A 20,393-nucleotide genomic window follows, 5' to 3' on the forward strand; every position below is an offset into this window, starting at 1 on the left:
GGGAGAATTCATTGATCTGCCTTTCCAATTTCTATAGGCCACTGACATTCTTTAGATCATGGCCCCTTCCTCCACTTCAAAGCAAGCAATACCTGCATCTCTCTGACCCTTCCTTCCATTGTCACATCTCTTTCTCTGACCCTCTTCTCCTGCCCTCTTCCACTTTTATCCACTCTTAAATATTCCACCTAGATACTTCAAAATAATCTCTACTTTAAAGTCAGCTGATTATCAACCTTAATAATTCTATCTGTAACTTTAATTCTCCTCTACTGTGTAAGCTAACATATTCACAAGTTCTGGGATTAGGAAGTGGCCATCTTTGGGATGCTGTTAGTCTGTTTGCCATAGCGACTCAATAGCATTTCGTATTTACACAACCAGGTACAATAATAATGTATTGTGAACATATGTTCATGGGCTTAAACATCCTTTTACGTCCTTTATAATATATTTTAATTTCAATTTGTTTTTGAGACAGAGTCTCACTCTGTCGCCCAGGCTTGAGTGCTGTGGCACAATCTCAGATCACTGCAACCTCCGCCTCCCAGGTTCAAAAGATTCTCAAGCCTCAGCCTGCTAAGTAGCTGGAATTACAGGTGTGTGCCAGCATACCCAGCCAATTTTATATTTTTGGTAAAAATGGGGCTTTCACCATGTTGGTCAGGCTGGTCTTGAACTCCTGGTCTCAAGTGATCCACCCACCTTGGCCTCCCAAAATTGGGGATTAAGGGCGTGAGCCACGACACCCAGCCCTCTTTGTAATATATTATAATGTGTGGATGTTTCATATATTTTTAACCATTTCTGTATTGTTGGAAGTTAGGTTATATCCTATTCTTTATTATTACAGGTAATACTGCAATAAAAATCTCTGTAGTTAATTTGTGACAAACATTACACAATGACTTTGTATGGTGTCAAGTAAACTGGACTTTACATTTCCCAGACCCCGCCTCCCTGCATGCTTCTGAGCTAATGAGAACCATGAAAAGACTGCATGAGATTTGGATGGTGGAATAGTAGCAGCAATCATGCTTAGGCTTGGAAGATTGGTGCAGAGTCAGGCACCATTGCAGCTCATGTATATTGTCATGCTGGCCCACCTTGTTAAAGGAGCCAGCAACCAGGCCAGTAGCAATTCCAGCTCTATCTCCATGGGGTAGCATCTGGGCCCAACAGATCCAGCTTTCAACTTCTCCAGATTTTGGCCCTGGTACATGTGCAGCTCCATGGTGGAATGCATTAGATCATCTCAAAGTCTTCCACGTCATTGAAGTTGGATGTTTGGAAGCAATGAGAGGCAGATGCAAATTTCAGTTTTGGTTTATCAGTGTTAGCTCATCCTGTGAATCCCCATTTGTCCTTGCTCACTCCCACTTCACATGCATCTTCCCTTTCTAACTACAGGCCCTGCTGACTTCAGGTTCAGTACCACACAAAGGACCACAGTCATACAAAGACAATGCAACCAGCTCCTATACTGACTTAATGTGTAAGGTCTGTCCTCTACACAAATCCCTCTGGATCACTCACAGTGGTTCTGCTTCTCTGATCAAACCTTAATTGACATTCATAATTATTTCATTTGGATAAATTCCTAGACATGCAAAAGCTGAGTAAAGATAGTTCAATTTTATATTACCTTAAATATTTATTTTTTGTTCATTTTTTTGTATTTAGTAAAATCTTTTTTTAAGAAAAATTCCAGTTTATTTCTATTCTATCCAGAAGAATTAAAAGAAGGTATTTTTGCCCACTTGTGCCAGAACTTTAATGGCATAGTAGTACACCACTGAACCACAGTGCCCATGGCAATAGCAAGAATCCAGAGGAGGTGAAATTCAAGGTGACACCTTCTGAATCACTCCTTGATGACACCCCGAGCTGACAAAACCTATAAGATTCTGTTTTCTGTTAAAGACAGAAATATTTCCTTTTGGGTCCATCTTCTTATTCTGGAGTCCTACCTCTGAATCTTTGACTATTGGTAGGCTTTCTCTGTTCCAACTGTATATATTTCCTATTTAGACAACTATTTATTTATCATTCCTGCATTCCCAATCTATGCTTGGTCTATTTGTTAGGACATACCATCTACGTAAATAGCATCATCTAGGGTTGTGCAGTGCATGATCTGAACAACCATATGTGGGAGCCTGGATCAGCTTTATGATACCTCGGGTTGCATTTTCCTGTTATTGAGTTGGTTTTTCTAACTGTTGTTTATGGCCATAGCTTTTGGATACCATGTTCTGACTGCTGGGCGGGACATCCACTCATGGCCATCATTAGCTGGGTCTGTCCCTTCAGGGTCTTCTGCAACCTGGTAGGTCAATTAATTCTGAAATCAGAAACTATAGAAAGCAGCGCAACCCAGATCATAGCCATTAACCAAACCAAGTCCAGGTCTAGCCATGTTACAAGCTATGACAAACCCAGCTTCTAGAAATTCCTCCAAGTCCACCTGCCCGTCTCGTAGGTAATACATTTACATTTGAGGTGTGTCAAGATGGTTACTTAGCTCTAAAGTACTAAAAAGGTGTTAGTAACCTCCTGGCTTTCCTCCTGTAACATCATAAAGGCTTTCTTTACTATTTAATCAAATATAACTTAATCAGTGGCTCAAGCAAAGAAAGTATAAGAATATATTCTGCTAGTAAAATACACATAAGCTATTAGGTCCTTGAAGACGTCAAGTAATGTGAGCATTAACTTGCTTTACTCTGAAGATATTCTGCATTAGATACCCTGGTGTTCTAAACTGGAAAACTTGGAAGACATGAACATCCTTTTTCTTTATTTGCTTCCAAAACCTTACAACTATAATCTTAAAGCAAGAAATGGACTTCAGTTCAATGAGTAATGTACTAAGTTAATGATAATTTATATCCTTATCATTTAGATTTATTTGTTTATGAATGCTTAAGAGGCAGGGCTAGTTTTCTATCATAAAAATATCATGGGAAGGTGCTATTAACTTCTGTGTGCAAAGGAAGAAAGACAAAAGAATCTGTTACTCATTTTAGCATCATACCTTCAATTCCATGACATCTAATCTGTTATGAGACTACAGACTTGCATGCACAATTGCATCATTTATTGAACTACTTTCAAATAAATGATTCACAAATTTATTGACTAGATTAAAAGTTTGACAGTAATAAATCTTTGTAAAGATTGGTTCTTGATAGGGAAAGAAAAACAAGATATTCTTCCACATGTAAAGAATAGCATTTGAGACACTTGAAGCTCATGAAGCAATGAACTTGCTTCATGGTCCAGCATTTGATCAATTTTGCTTAGTATTCCAAGTGTACTTGGAAAGTTTTACTTTTTCCTTCAAATCTCATAAAATCTCCTTCTTAATGAGTTCAGTGAAATATCCAAATTGTAACACTGCATTGATTCTTTGTCAAAAAGTAATGTGGTATATTTCTTTTAAATTACATAAAGCAACTATTCCATGTAAATTTCAGCATGTATAAACAATATAAAATGATAAATTGATACAACCTCTATGAGGGAAATATGACCCAGTAATTTTATTTCTAGGAATTTATAATACAGATATACTCACACAGGTGTGAAATGACACTGCAACATTGCTTGTGATAGCAATGGAATCTACAGATCAATAATTGGGAAACTGGCTAAATAGATTCCATACAACAGATGGCTATGCAGGCTCATAAAATGAAGAAGCTCTATATGTAATGATCTGGAGCACTATGCAAAATATATTATTAGGGACTTTCAAATATCCTATAAAGGCTGACTAGGTTTGCTGACGCACCCTTCCGCTATGGAATAATTAGACCTTGGATAGACTCATTTCTCTGAGATATTGTTAGTCTCTTAAGAGTTAGGGGAGGTCTCTAAAGAAACTTCCCCTCCAAAAGAGAAAACAAACCCAGAGTTGTCCTGAGAAAAATGCTGATAGTAGTAGCACTGCTATTAAAATACTAAGGTTTTGGCCAACACATGGTTGGGAAGGATGAATTGAGCCAAGACGCTGAAGTGATCCTGAAATGGTAGTAGGTTGGTGCAAAAGAAATTGTGGTTTTGGCCAAGTACAGTGGTTCACGCCTGTAATCCCAGCACTTTGGGAGGCTGAGGCAGGTGGATCAGCTGAGGTCAGGAGACCAGCCTGGCCAACATGGTGAAACTCCATCTCTACTAAAAATACAAAAATTAACCAGGCATGGTGGCATGCACCTGTAATCCCAGTCACTTGGGAGGCTGAGGCAGGAGAATCGCTTGAAACTGGGAGGTGGAGGTTGCTGTGAGCCAAGATTGTGCCATTGAACTCCAGCCTGGGTGACAAAAGCAAGACTACATCTCAAAAAATAAAAAATAAAAAAATAAAAAAAATTGTGGTTTTTGCCATTAAAAGTAATTGCAAAAACTGCAATTACTTTTGCACCAACTTAGCATCTTTGGCTACAAACAGAAACAGGAACAAATCCTCTCTGGAAGAGAGCTTTCCACTTTGGAGCTATAGGATCCACAGATTCAGATCGAGCTTGCAATCAAAGATGATCAAGTTCATGAGAAGAAAAAGCAAGCCACCATTAGTGAGAATCTGCATAAACAATAAACAAAATATAAAACAGCTATAAATGAAATGTTTAAGGAAAGTTTTTTAAAAACACAAAAATCAGTTCCAGGGATATGAAAGACCTAGCTAAGAAAAGCAAAATAATGCTCCTAGAAAAGAATGTATAATAATATCTAAAAACAATGCAGTCTTTTGAGGAATAGATGTTCTTAATTTTAATGTGGTTGAATTTATCAGTCTTTTATTTTATGGTTGTTATAGTTTGGATCTTTTTTCATAAATTCTTTACTATTCTAAGGCCATGACCTGCAACAAAGCAAATAACCACATAACTCATTCCCCAGGTCAAAAAATAGATTATCATTGCACCCTACAAGCTACATGCATATGGCTTCCTGATAATAATTCTCTCTCTCCTCCAAGATATAACCAGTATCCTGACTTCTATTATACTAGTTATCCTGCTCTACTTTATAAATTTACTCTCTCTGTATGCATATCTAAGGAAAAGAGCTTATTTTATTCTCTTCTTGAACTTTTTAATTCCCTCACACCATACAAAACTTACTTTGTGATAGATTATGAACTTAAATATAAAAGCTAAAACCATAAAACTTTTAGAGGAAATTGAGTATCTTCATATTCAGAGATAGGTAAAACATCCTTAGATAAGACACAGAAAGCAATAGCCATATAAGAAAAAGTTGATAAACTTCATCAAAATTAAAAACTTTGGCTCACCAAAAGGCACCACTGAAAATAAATATAGCTCTGGATGTGGTGGCTCATGCCTGTAATTCCAGCAGTTTGGGAGGCCAAGGCAAGGCAGATGGATTGCTTGAGCTCAGGTGTTTAAGACTGGCCTGGCCAACATGGTGAAACCCCCGTCTCTACAAAAAAGATGAAAACTAGCTGGGCATGGTGGCTCACGCTCGTAGTCCCAGCTACTTGGGAGGCAGAAGCAGGAGTATCACTTAAGCCTAGGAGGCAGAGGTTGCAGTGAGCCGACATCATGCCATTGTACTCCAGTCTGCGCAACAGGGCGAGACTCTGTCTTAAAAGTAATAAAATAAAATAATAAATAAATCAATAAAAAGAAACATAGCAAACCACAGACTGTGAAAGAATATTTCCAAAATGTATACCTGAGGGCAGTTTAACATAAGAAAATCAATCAATGTTGTACACCACATTAATACAATGAAGAAAAAAAAGCATATGATCATTTCAATTGATGAAGAAAAAACATTTGACAAAATCCAACACTCATTCATGATAAGGAACACTCAGAGAACTAGGATTAAAAAGAGAACTTCCTCAACATGATAAAGGGTATTTATGACACTTCCCTCCAACATATACAAAGCCCTCAGTTAACATCACATGCACTGGGGAAAGACTGAAAGTTTTCCCTTTAAGATCAAGAAAAAGATTGGGATGCTTGCTTTCATTGCTGTGGTTCGACACTGTACTGGAAATTCCAGTGAGAGTAATCAGGCAAGAAAAAGAAAAGGCATCCAAATTAGAAAAGAAGAAATAAAACTATCTTTATTCGCAGATGACATGATCCTATGTATAGAAAATCCCAAAGAATACACACATGCACACAAAATACCACCGCCACAACTAACAACAAAACCACTAGAGCTAATAAATTCAGCAAATTTGTGGAGTACAAAATCAACACGCAAAAGTCAGTAGCCTTTCCTTTTTTTTTTTTTTTTTTTTGAGACGGAGTCTTGCTCTATCGCCCAGGCTGGAGTGCAGTGGCCAGATCCCAGCTCACTGCAAGCTCCGCCTCCTGGGTTCACGCCATTCTCCTGCCTCAGCCTCCCGAGTAGCTGGGACTATAGGCGCCCGCCACCTCGCCTGTCTAGTTTTTTTTTGTATTTTTTAAGTAGAGACGGGGTTTCACCGGGTTAGCCAGGATGGTCTCGATCTCCTGACCTCGTGATCCGCCTGTCTCGGCCTCCCAAAGTGCTGGGATTACAGGCTTGAGCCACCGCGCCCGGCCTTTTCTTTTTTTTGAGACGGAGTCTCACTCTGTCACCCAGGCTGGAGTGCAATGGCGCAACCTTGGCTCACTGCAACATCTGCCTCCTGGGTTCGAGGAATTCTCCTGCTTCAGCCTCCACAGTAGCTGGGATTATAGGCACCTGCCACCACATCCAGCTAATTGTTTGTAGTTTTAGTAGAGATAGGGTTTCACCATTTTGGTCAGGCTGGCCTCGAACTCCTGACCTCAGGTGATCCACCTGCCTCAGTCTCCCAAAGTGCTGAGATTACAGGTGTGAGCCACCGCGCCTGGCCAGCAGTGTTTCTATACATCAGCAATGAGCAAATTCAAAAGAAAATCAAGAAAACAATTCCATTTACAATAATGTCCAAAAGAGTAAAATACCTAGGAATAGATTTATCCAAGGAGGTTGTTCTGCAGTGGGCAGGTCTATGCAAATCTGCCCCAGAGTCTGAGGAAGCTGAAAGGGTGAAGAAAGAGATTGACAAATCCAATTTCTTGGAAAGAAACATTTAATAGGAACTTAAGAACAGAAGTCATGTCTGTCTTGGGTGGTGGTGAGACAAGATGGTGGATCCCTGCAACATTACCCCTCAGACCCAGGGCTTATCTACCACAGGGAAAGAGTGACTCAGAAGGGATGTGTAGGACGAATGAAGTACAATAACATCAAGGTCGTTTGACCTAAGGTCAGAACTCCTGACTAGCCTGGTGAAACCCCGTATCTACTAAAAATACAGAAATTAGCCGGATGTGGTGGCGGGTGCCTATAATCCCAGCTACTCAAGAGACTGAGACAAGAGAATCACTTGAACTTGGGAGGTAGAAGTTGCAGTGAGCCAAGATTATGCCATTGCGCTTCGGCCTGGGCCACAGAGCGAGACTTCATCTCAAAAAAAAAAAAAAAAAAAGATTAAAAAAAATAAATAAAAAGGTGGGGGGTTCATTAGGGTGCGTAATGGGTAATGTGACTGATGTCTGTATAAGAAGAGGAGATTAGGACACAGACACACACATAGAGGGAAGATCATGTGAGGACACAGGGAGGATACTGTTATCTACAAGCCAAAGAAAGAGGCCTCAGAAAATACAACCCAATTGACATCTTTTTCTCCCCTCATTAGTCCATTGGGAGAAGACTAATTGACATCTTGATCTTCAGCTTTTAGCCTCCAGAAGTGTGAGATTATAAATTTCTGTCTTTTAAGTTTTGTAGTCTGTGGTACTTTGTTATGGCATTCCTAGCAAACTAGTACTGTGTTAGTCCATTATTTTGTTGCTATAAAGGAATACCTAAGGTTGGGTAATTCATAAAGAAAAGTTTATTTGGCTCACAATTCTTCAGGCTGAACAGGCATGTCACCAGCATGAGTGACAGACTAGTTGTGAATTTGTGAAAGACTCGTTTCCCTTCGTAGAATTTTTTTCCCTAAGCAGAACGAGACAATGGGAGAGTTCAGTTTGCCTTTTTGGCCCAGCTCCCAGCCTCACAGATCACCCTAAAACTCAGACGAGAAACTAGCCTTGTATTTGGGTTTTTTCAGTTTCTTATAGGTCACAACAGCCCTGTGTGACTGTCAAAAGTTCTACTGGTTCTTCTGCTACTAGCGTCTTTCTGCCTGGGGGTCAGGCCCACAGGTGAAGAAAACAAAGACAATTGTTAGTTCATCTAGAGAGGGTTCTTACCCTTCTAGAATTTTAGTTCATCTATTCCTCCTTCTTCCACAACTCTCTGATATCTTTAAAAATATAATTTTGCAATTTATTCATTTTATTTTCTAATTGTTGCAGCAAAACATTAGACTACTTCAAATTAATATAAACTGCTTATAAGTTAAAATCTTCATTAAACAAAATAATAGCAAACTAAATCTAAGAAAACATAAAATGATACATCACAACAAAGTTGGGTTTATTTCATGAATACATGATTTTTTTTTTTTTTTTTTGAGACAGAGTCTTGCTCTGTCACCAGGCTGGTTGGTGGCAGTGGCATGATCTCGGCTCACTGCAACCTCTTCCTCCCAGGTTCGAGTGATTCTCCTGCCTCAGCCTCCCAAGTAGCTGGGACTACAGGTGTGCACAATCGTGCCCAGGTAATTTTTTTGTATTTTTAGTAGAGACAGGGTTTCACCATGTTGGTCAGGCTGGTCTCGAACTGCTGACCTTGTGATTTGCCCGCCTCAGCCTCCTAAAGTGCTGGGATTACAGGCGTGAGCCCCCGCACCCTGCCGATTGTTTTAACATACAAATAATCAATGTAACTTACTACATTGACAGAAAAGGGAGAAAAATTATGATTATCTTAATAGATGTAAAAACGTAAAATTCTACATACAGTCATGAAAAAAACCTCAGCAAACTAGGATAGAAGGAAACTGCTTTAATTTGTTAAAGGGAACCTATTTTTTAATACTACAGAAAACATTGTACTTAATGGTTGAAATTGTTTACTCTAAATAATTAGAGTACTAATTATATTGGAGGTCCCAACCAGTACAACAACAACAACTACAAAATGGAATTAAGGATAGAGGAAGTAATAACATTCAATTATTTGCATTCCTAGTTAAGCATCAAATGATTAAAAAATGAAATTTAAGTGACATTCCCTTTACCATAGCATCAAAATATATCAAATACTTAGTAACAACTCTAAAGAAAGGTATGTAATACCTCTGTCAGGCCTCTGAGCCCAAGCTAAAGCTGAGCCCCTGTGACCTGCATGTGTACATCCAGATGGCCCGAAGCAACTGAAGAATCACAAAAGATGACATTCCACCATTGTGATCTGTTCCTGCCCCACCCTAACTGATCAATTGACTTTGTGACAATACACCCTCCCTGCCCTTGCGATAATGTACTTGGTGATAATCCCCTGTCCCTGTGAATGTACTTTGTATGATACACCCTCCCCATCCTTGAGAAGGCACTTTGTAATATCCTCCCCCGCCCTTAAGAAGGTACTTTGTAATATTCTCCCTGCCCTTGAGAAGGTACTTTGTGAGATCCACTCACTGCCAGCAAAAAATTGCTCCTAACTCCACCGCCTATCCCAAACCTATAAGAACTAATGATAATCCCACCACTCTTTGCTGACTCTCTTTTCAGACTCAGCCTGCCTGCACCCAGATGAAATAAACAGTCTTGTTGCTCACACAAAGCCTGTTGGTGGACTCTCTTCACACGATGCATGCGATAACCTCTATACAGAAAACCTAAAAAAAATTTTAAAGAAATGGAAAATGACCTAAATAAATAGAGGCATGTGCTTTGTTGATGTATTGAAAGACCTAAAATAGTAAAGACGTCATTTCTAGTTAAGTTTGTCAATAGTCAATGAAGTTCCAATCAAAATTGCAGTGAGTTAATTTTTGTGGAATTGACAAGTAGATTCTAAAATGTGTATTTGTTTGGGTCAAGAATAGTCATGACACTCCTGAGAAAGAAGAATGTGCAAGGACATACTCTACTAGATATTAAGACATGTTATAAATCTACACTAATTGAGACAGCGTGATACTGGTACAAATATGGACAAATAAACCAATAGAGCAGAGTCCATATGTAGAGAACTGACTTATGACAAAGGTGGTATAGATGATGCTGGATTAATAAACTTCTTCTTTTTTTTCTTTTTTTTGAAACAGCATCTCACTATGTTGCCCAGGCTGGTCTTGAACTCCTGGGCTCAAACGATCCTCCCACCCTGGCCTCCCAAAGTGCTGCAATTACAGACATGAGTCACCACACCTAGCCTAATGGAAGTTTTTTATGAAGGCAAGGAAGAGTTAGCCCCCATTTCACATTATAGATAAAAACAATTCTAGGTAGATTGTAGCTCTACATGTAAAAGGTAAGGATCAGGAAGAGAGATAATATGGTTTGGGTGTTTGTCCCCTCCAAATCTCATGATGAAATGTGATTCCCAATGTTGGAGGTGGAGCCTGGTGAAAGGCCATTAGATCATGGGGGCCCATTCCTTGTAAATGCTTTTGAACCATCCCCTTGGTGATAAGTGAGTTCTTGCTCAGTTAATTCACACAAGATCTGATTGTTTAAAAGCATGTGGCACCTTGACCAGGCACAGTGGCTCACACCTGTAATTCCAGCACTTTGGGAGGCTGAGGCGGGTGGATCACGAGGTCAGATCGAGACCATCCTGGCTAACACAGTGAAACCCCGTCTCTACTAAAAATACAAAAATTAGCTGGGCTAGGTGGCGGGTGCCTGTAGTCCCAGCTACTGGGGAGGCTGAGGCAGGAGAATGGCGTGAACCCGGAAGGCGGAGCTTGCAGTGAGCCGAGATTGCGCCACTGTACTCCAGCCTGGGCGACAGGGCAAGACTCTGTCTCAAAAAAAAAAAAAAAAAAAAATGCATGTGGCACCTCCCCCTCCACTCTTACTCCCCTCTTACCCTCTGATGTGCCTGTTCCTGCTTCACCTTCTGCCATGATTGGAAGCTTCCTGAAGCCTTACCAGAAGTTGAGCAATGCTGACGCCATGCTTGTACAGCCTGCAGAACCATGAGCCATTAAACCTTTTCTCTTTATAAATTACCCAGCCTCAGATATTTCCTTATAGTAATGCAAGAACAAACCTAGAGAGTTCAGAAACAGACTGAGAAAGGGGATGAGAGGGTGATTTACTTTTCATTTTTGAACATTTTGAATTTTTTTTTTTTTTTTTTGAGATGGAGTCTCGCTCTGTTGCCCAGGCTGGATGGAGTGCAGTGGTGTGATTTCAGCTCACTGCAAGCTCCGCCTCCCAGGTTCACGCCATTCTCCTGCCTCAGCCTCCTGAGTAGCTGGGACTACAGGCACCCGCCGCCTCGCCCGGCTAATTTTTTGTATCTTTAGTAGAGACGGGGTTTCACCGTGTTAACCAGGATGGTCTCGATCTCCTGACCTCGTGATCCGCCTGCCTCGGCCTCCAAAAGTGCTGGGATTACAGGTGTAAGCCACCGTGCCCAGCTCGAATTTTGTAATTGCAAATGAACTTTTGTGTGTGTGTGTGTGTGTACTTTCTTTGCCAGTGACCATACAGCAAATTAACTTTGAGGTACCCTGCTACAGTATATGTAAGTGACACTGAGACATGGTGGTTCACAGTAATTCTTGGGTCTTTGTTTTTTTTGAGACAGAGTCTCACTCTGTTGCCCAGGCTGGAGTGCAGTGGCACCATCTTGGCTCACTGCAACCTCTGCCTCCCAGGTTCAAGCAATTCTTCTGCCTCAGCCTCCCGAGTAGCTGGGATTACAGGTGTGTGCCACCATGCCAGGCTAATTTTTTTGTATTTTTAGTAGAGATGGGGTTTCACCATTGTGGCCAGGTTGGTTCCCTGACCCCAAGTGATCCATCTGCCTCGGACTCCCACATTGCTGGGATTACAGGTGTGAGCCACTGTGCCTGTCCAGGTTCTTTGAAGAGCTCTAGACCTCTTTCCTGAGATACAGCTCAACTTAGGAACGACGCTGTCAAAAACCATTTCAAACCAGGTTCTTTCCTTTGTGATGCTGATCATGAGGCCAAGAAGCTCCATCAAACTGTGATCCCAGGGTTTCTGTCCTCAGTTACATCCTGAAACAGTCCAGTCCCAAGTGGGGCATTTCCAGCTGCTTCGAACATCTTGGATAGCTGCTGCATGAAGACATTTCCCTATCCTGCAGTGTAGTTCATTCACAGTCCTTCATGAGTCTGGGCAGTTCTGCTAAAAAGAACTATGTGCCAATTCTGCTCCTTCCTGATAAATCTGTGGATTCTCTTTGAATCGCCAATATATTTCTCAAAACTTCTAAGACAAGTATTACATGTTCTAGGTATTTAAACACATTAACTGCAGTACCATAACCCAAATGACATTCTCAGAATGACTGTCAGGGACTATGTACTTCTGAACACACCTAAAAATGGGATTTCTTATTCAACAGAATTTTAAAGTAACATCAGCACAGATGAAAATAGTTTTGCTTCATCAATCTGTATATAATCATAATATTCTTTGATGTGGAAATTCTACTTTCTAGCTACATCTCCCTATCTAATATACATGTCTTCTAGCAGGTATCAATAGTTATCAAAATGCATTTTGTTTATTTTATTCCTACATAATTAAAAGCACAATTGACTGCTGTTTCTTTCTTTTCTTTTTTTTTTTTTTTTTTTTTTTTGCTGATAGAGCATGTACTGAGTTCAGTGATCAAAGTCATGAAATAGACACACAGGTCATTGTGTATAAATATAGCTGTTATTATTTTGTAATGTAGTTATGACTACAGTAGTTACTACTCTGTGATGGGGTTATTACTCTGTGATGACTCAAAAGCCTACTTAGACACTTGTATGTAGTCTATTAAGTTCAAAATAACGAATATTTATCATAGCACATTGACGAAATTCTGATAGGTTCACAGACACAAAAGGTTAACAATTGCTCGCATACAAGCTAATAACATAGTCACTATTTTGCTGTCACCTATTAGTGTCAACATTTATAAAATAACAGGTATTAATTTCATAGTATCATAGAATGTGTAGTCACTTACTGTAGGAGCATATGAAAACCATATCCACCTGAAGATTGGGGAAATATACTTAAGATGATAGAATAGATAGCCCCTCTCAGTGAGCCTGTACTGGTGTGTTGGCAGTATCTTTGTGTTTCTCCCATACTTCCTCTTAGGAGTAGATAAAATCTTGTTCCTCCAGCTCTAAGTGAGGCCAGTGGCTGGGGCTTGCTTCTGTCACCAATTCCTGTTTCAAAGTGGGCTCCCAGCAATATCTCTTATGGCCCTCATGCTCACCCCTCATGGGGCAGTCCCCAGCCTTATATTAGTGAATACACTTAGAATCAAACACCATTTGTTTCCTGTGTAATAGAAGGAGGGAATAAGAAAGTAAATAGTGTTAACATTAAATTCCATTCGTTCTAAGATTATAGATTAAAATAATGTAAATGTAAGAGCTAACTGAAACCTCTTAGAAGAACACATAGGAGTAAGTCTTTGTGAACTTAGACAGTTGTTTCTGAAATATAACATGAAAAACATAAGTAACAAAATTAAAAAAATGAATCAGACTTCACCAAAACTAAAACTTTTTGTGCTTCAAAGAACACCACTGAGAAAAAGACAACCCACAAAATGAGAGAAAATACTTGCAAATTACGTATCTGATAAGAGGTTTGTATCCAGAGTATATTAAAAAATTCTTACAACTCAACAACAAAAAGATCATCCCGTTAAAAATTGGCCACAGATTTGAGCAGACATTTCTCCAAAGAAGTTATACAAATAGCCAATAAACACATGAGAAGACGCTCAAAATCCTTAGCCATTAGGGAAATACAAATCAAAATCATAATGAAATACCACTTCATACCAACTACGATAGCTACAATCAAAAAATGGAAAAGAACAAGTGTTGGCAAGGATATGGAGGAATTGAAACTTTCATACCTTGCTGCTGGGAATGTAAAATGGTATAACAGTTTGGCAGTTGCTCAAAAAGTTAAACATAGTTACCAAATGGCCATTAATTTCACTCCTAAGTATTTACCCAGGAGAATTGAAAACATATGTCTACACACAAACTTGTATATAAATGTTTACAGCAGTAGTATTATTATTTAGAAACAGCATCTTGTTGTATTGTCCAGTCTGGTCTTGAACTCCTAGTCTCAAGTGATCCTTCTGCCTTGGCCTCTCAAAGTGCTGAGATTACAGGTATAAGCCACTGTGCCTGGCCTACAATAGCATTACTGATAATAGCTAAAATATGAAGATTATCCAATATCCATCAACAGATGAATGGATGTGATACACACAAAATGTGATAGATTCATAAAGTAGAATATCATTTGGACAGAAAAAAATGAAATTCTGATACGTGCTATAGCATGGATGACATTTTGAAAACATTATGCTAAGTGACAGAAGCCAGACACAACAGGTCACATTTTGTGTGATTTCATTTATGTGAAATGTCAAGAATAGGCAAATCCATGGAGACAGAAAGTAGATTAGTGGTTGCCAGAAGTTGTGGGGAAAGGGGCATGAGAGTGACTGCTAATGTGTACAGGGTTTCTTTTAGGGCTATACAATGTTCTGGAATTATATAGTGATGATGGTTGCACACCTTTGTGAATATACTAAAAACCACTGAATTCTACACTTTAAAAAAAAATTAGCAATATTTATTCTGAAAAGTAATTGTATGTTTCAAGTAACAGATATTACCTTCCAATATAATCTCTAGGCATACTTTGTAGTTCTGAACCATGTTTTAGAAAAACATTTCCAGCAGTCTGTGCAGAATTTATTTATATTCCATCACTGGCAGTAATTGCACTTGTTGCAGCAGAAACTTTAAATTATTCTGCTGCAATCTTTAAGACTGCTGTGAAAGGTGTACTTTCAGAAACACTGTGTACTTTGTACAGCAGCCGCAGGTCGGACGTCAGAGTGATCTTAAAGGAAACCTTTTACATGGTGAAGCTGGTAGGAGCAGATAACCTGTGCCAACTCCAAGTAGCCCCCTTTCCTCCGTGAACTGTACACTTTGAAAGGGTGAATTTTATGGTATAGGAATCAGAGCTCAATAAAGGTATTACATTATAAAAAAGCAGTAAGGCAGAGTCTCCCTCTGTCGCTCAGGCTGGAGTGCAGTGGCTCAGTCTGGGCTCACTGCAACCTCGGCCTCCCAGGTTCAAGCGATTCTCTTGTCTCAGCCTCCTAAGTAGCTGGGACTATAAGCGCCTGCCACCACACCCAGCTAATTTTTGTAATTTTTTAGTAGAGACGGGGGTTTCACCATATTGGCCAGGCTGGTCTTAAACTCCTAACCTTGTGATCCGCCCGCCTCGGCCTCTCAAAGTGCTGGGATTACAGGCGTGAGCCACCGCGCCCCACCTTTAAAAATTTTTTTTTTTTTTTTTTTTTTTTTTTTTTTTTTTTTTTTTTGAGACGGAGTCTCGCTCTGTCGCCCAGGCTGGAGTGCAGTGGCGCGATCTCGGCTCACTGCAAGCTCCGCCTTCCGGGTTCACGCCATTCTCCTGCCTCAGCCTCCCGAGTAGCTGGGACTACAGGCGCCCACAACCGCGCTCGGCTAATTTTTTGTATTTTTAGTAGAGACGGGGTTTCACCATGTTAGCCAGGATGGTCTCGATCTCCTGATCCCGTGATCCAACTGCCTTGGCCTCCCAAAGTGCTGGGATTACAGGCGTGAGCCACCGCGCCCGGCCTAAAATTTTTTTTTGAGATAGAATCTCGCTCTGTTGCTCAGGCTGGAGTGCAGTGGTGCGATCTTGGCTCACTGCCTCCTAGGTTCAAGCGATTCTCCTGCCTTAGCTTTCTGAGTCGCTGGGACTACAGGCGCGCCACCATGCCTGGCTAATTTTTGTATTTTTAGTGGAGACAGGGTTTCACCATATTGGCCAGGCTGGTCTCAAACTCCTGACCTTGTGATCTGCTTGCCTCAGCAGAATTTTTTTTTTTTTTAGAAAGATAATTTATTTTTTAGGAAAAGAGCCATAATTATCTTAAATGTGAAAAACCACATCCAATAAACTGATATAAGTTTCTGGAACAAGGCAGTATCTTGTCACGTGTTCACAGTGAAACCCATTTTAATGCAGGTCCAGCGCCAACTGCAGTCCTGTCCAATCCCCCGTAGGTACAAGGGCCTGGCTCCTCTTCCTGTGTACTGCCGGACTTCCTCATCTCATGGGGTCCAGCCTAAAGCAGATGCCCATTGTCTTCCTCGCATATTGTGATTGTGGCTTAGAGGTAGGCACAGTGCCGCTCCAGCAGCAAGGGGTTAGCGTTACTTAAGAACAGCAGCTCCTTTTTCCCTTCTTCTGTATGAGCTTTCTCATGTTGAAGCCAATTGTTTTCCAAATAATACTGAATACAACTTTCGAATTCCTTTGGCTTATAGCTGGAAACCAGGATGGGAATAAAGGGATCCAGGGCATCAAATTCGTCCTTTCCCAGCAACTCCTTGAGCAGATACCCTTTCCGGGGCTTAAAGAGAGACCCAGTCTGGCTCAAAGTCAACACAATGGCACCTCCATGCCAGTCGTTTTTCATCATTTTCCTCAGGTTGTGAAACAAGTGCTAATTCCTCTGGGGCAATTGGGCACTTATCTTCTCTTTTCAGAGCGATCCTTCCCCAAAGAGCATTGATTCCATCCATGGCCACCAGGAGGTGAAAAACATCCAAAGAACTTTGCCTCTTGAGCTCTTTCAGCACAATTCCAGCTGCATCTGTGGCGTTCCTCACCCGTGTTATGCCCTATTGGGAGAGACAGTGGATTGCAGTGCTGCCAGAGGCCTTCTCTCATTCACGTTACATATTCTGTGTCTTCTTTTTTTCTTTTTCTTTTTTTTTTTTTGAGACGAAGTTTCACTCTGTTGCCCAAGCTAGAGTACAGTGGTGTGATCTCGGCTCACTGCAACCTCCACCTCCCGAGTTCAAGAGATTCTCTTGCCTCAGCCTCCTGGGTAGCTGGGACTACAGGAACGTGCCACCATGCCCAGCTAATTTTAGTATTTTTAGTAGAGATGGGGTTTCACTGTGTTGGCCCAGCTGATCTCAAACTCCTGACCTCGTGATCCTCCCACCTTGGCCTACCAAAGTGTTGGGGTTGCAGGCGTGAGCCACTGCGCCTGGCCTCAAGAACTGTTATTCTTACAGTGGATCAGAATTCAAAGACATATATGAAGAAATCTGAGTCCAGGATCCAAGTTTTTTTCATTTACCTCTTTTTTAATTCCAATCTTTTTGGTCTCACTATTCTCTTGTTCCAGCCACTGTTACCAAGACTGTTCTGTGTGGACTCTGAACTTCCAGCTGGCAAGACCTGCCAAGCCAATAGTACTTCATGTACGTCATGTTGCTCTGAGTCCTCCTTGCTGCCTGTCCACTGATGTCAAGGTGAATTCTGCCTTGGGCAATCTGAAAATTCAGGAGAGATTATGTTCTGGGGTGAATCTTTGAGGAGTGGCAGATAAGAGCTGAGGAATCATAAATTCTTCCCAACCCATCTCACACATACTGTTTGGAGGTGTGGTTTATGTGGTTTCTCAGAGGTGTGACCACGAGATTAAGCATTTCATTGCACTTATTGGTGGCCAGCTTGATGTCACATCCTCATAATGGGTTTCCTTCTAGGTCTGCTTCACTCTGCTTACACCCCATTTTTGCTCTCTGAGATTTCACTCCTTACCAAGGAGGTAGCATATAAGCTTTTGCCTCAGGGTCTCCTTTTGGGGGAACCCAAGCTAAGACATCTCTCAATCTTTTACAACTATTTTGAACACACTGCATTTGACAGCAATTTCTAGTGACCCAATTTTAGCGAGTCTTTCCAAAGTACTCAATCTTTTTAAAATAAAAAGCAAATTTTTAATCACATTTCATGAGTAAAGTCATAAATATATAATTATAATAACACACATAACTGGCAAAAAGAGGTTTAGAAATAAACACACTTGGCCCTTGCTAGGTATACAGCCCATGAGTATGCTGGAGAGAAGCTTGCAGATTAATTTTGTTTGGCTTGTGCAATATTTTAATATTCTAATTAAGGGCTGTCATTTAAAATTTTTTTTTTTTTTTTTTTTTTGAGACGGAGTCTCGCTCTGCCGCCCAGGCTGGAGTGCAGTGGCCGGATCTCAGCTCACTGCAAGCTCCGCCTCCCGGGTTCACGCCATTCTCCTGCCTCAGCCTCCCGAGTAGCTGGGACTACAGGCGCCCGCCACCGCGCCCGGCTAGTTTTTTGTATTTTTTAGTAGAGACGGGGTTTCACCGTGTTAGCCAGGATGGTCTCGATCTCCTGACCTCGTGATCCGCCCGTCTCGGCCTCCCAAAGTGCTGGGATTACAGGCTTGAGCCACCGCGCCCGGCCTCATTTAAAAATTTGAACATTTAACATAAATCAAAATTTCTACCATTAAAAAAATTGCAAGACCTGGCAACACTGGACTCGTATAAATGGACTCCAGATAGGTATGGGGAAGTCTAGGCCTGCTAAGGGATATTAAATCTAGGAAATTAGGGTCGGGCACGGTGGCTCACGCCTGTAATCCCAGCACTTTGGGAGACCGAGGCGGGCGGATCACAAGGTCAGGAGATCAAGACCATCCTGGCTAACATAGTGAAACCCGTCTCTAGTAAAAATAAAAAAAATTAGCTGGGCATGGTCGCGGGCGCTTGTAGTCCCAGCTACTCAGGAGGCTGAGGCAGGAGAATGGTGTGAACCTGGGAGGTGGAGCTTGCAGTGAGCTAAGATCGTGCCACTGCACTATAGCCTGGGTGACAAAGCGAGACCCCATCTGAAAAAAATCAACAAGAAAAAAACCAGGAAATTAGACTTCATCTTATATAGTCTCAGAGTAAAAACAGGCATGTGCTGAGATTGCTTTCTACTAGTTGTACCTGGTGAACAGGTGGCACTTAGAGTCTCTAGAACCAGGAAAGTATAAAATTCCCTGTAACAGAGCAAAATTGAGTAGCTCATGCCTGGATGAACATCACTCTGCGTAACGGGTAACATCGTCAGCTATATAACCTAGTGAGAATTTGTAAACCCTGTGCCTCCAGCATGCTGTGTTGTTCTGTCATTTTTGGGATCATCTCTGTACATTTCATATACTTTTCTATTACAGAAATGTTTCCCATCCTGTTAGTGTTTTTGTATTACTTTATATCACTTTCCTGTTTGACAATACAAATTGGTGTCAGAAATGAGACTAATACAAAGACCCTAGACCTTAAAGCCTAGGTTAATTTGAGGGAGACATAGATGCACTGCAGGAGAAAATATGATCCTGGAATGCCAGGGCAGCAATAGGACCACCCTTGGCAGAAGAGACTGTAAATGATTTGTAGATAAAAATGGAAAATTGTTTCAATGGACTATGTCCATTACCCCTTTGACTGATTATGGGAAGTCTGGCATACCAGATTGAAAAGAAATAATAATCTGTAAATGGGCAGATTTACGATTTCCTGGTTACTTTTATTAGCTCTAGCTGGGGTGACCATATATTCCCTTTTGCTCAGAATAGGCTTGGTTTGTGCCTGTTGTCCAGACATAATGATTATTGGTATCTCCTTTCACTTTCAAAAGTGTCTGGGTTTGGACAATAAATTCTATGATCACTCCAGAGGGGCAGAGGCACTCAAGACTTTCTACAGAAATTGAAAGAGGAAACTACTGGATCATGATTCCAGCTGGTAGGGCAGACCAAGACAAACTCTGAGAATGGGACATTTGGGATGTTCTATTAGGTGTGGCAGTGAGGCCGAAGGACCTCTTCAAGTCTACATTGGATTCAGCACATCGTCAAGCAGATGTTGTGTAATAGCTGAGGTTTTAGATGAGGTAGGGATTGGGGATTCCTTTAATTCCCACTGGTTTTGCTCTTTAAAGAGAGGGAGACAGATTAGAGACAGGAAAATTAATTGTTATAATGGCTTTTAAAGTGCAATTCTTTTAACATGCTTTAACTAGTCTTGTTTCTTTAACTAGTCTTGTAACAGGTAAAACTTGAAAAGCTGTGCCTTTGGAGCTTGTGCTTTTCAAAAACACAAGTGGTGTTTAGAATAGGATTCGAAAATGGCTGTCTGCTTGAGCACATACCCTTTTAAGAGAAAATAAAAAATACTTGAGCCATAAAACATTTATTGTTACAGAGTATTTGCTCGTAAATGCTATATGGCAAAAAAAAATTTGCTAAATTATTGGTAAGTAATTCTCTTTTGAAAATTTCACTTAAGAGGTCAATTTATAGATGCATATTATCTGGGCAGG

The 20,393-nt window shown here is 40.7% G+C and overlaps 1 pseudogene; it reads right to left on the reverse strand.

The window, feature by feature from the left end:
• Window positions 1-11,002: 11,002 nt before the first annotated feature.
• On the reverse strand, window positions 11,003-15,065 carry LOC126932500 (ubiquitin-fold modifier 1-like; annotated as a pseudogene).
• Window positions 15,066-20,393: the final 5,328 nt, after the last annotated feature.

Source organism: Macaca thibetana, chromosome 12 (genome assembly GCF_024542745.1).
Source record: "Macaca thibetana thibetana isolate TM-01 chromosome 12, ASM2454274v1, whole genome shotgun sequence".
Taxonomy (NCBI): domain Eukaryota; kingdom Metazoa; phylum Chordata; class Mammalia; order Primates; family Cercopithecidae; genus Macaca; species Macaca thibetana.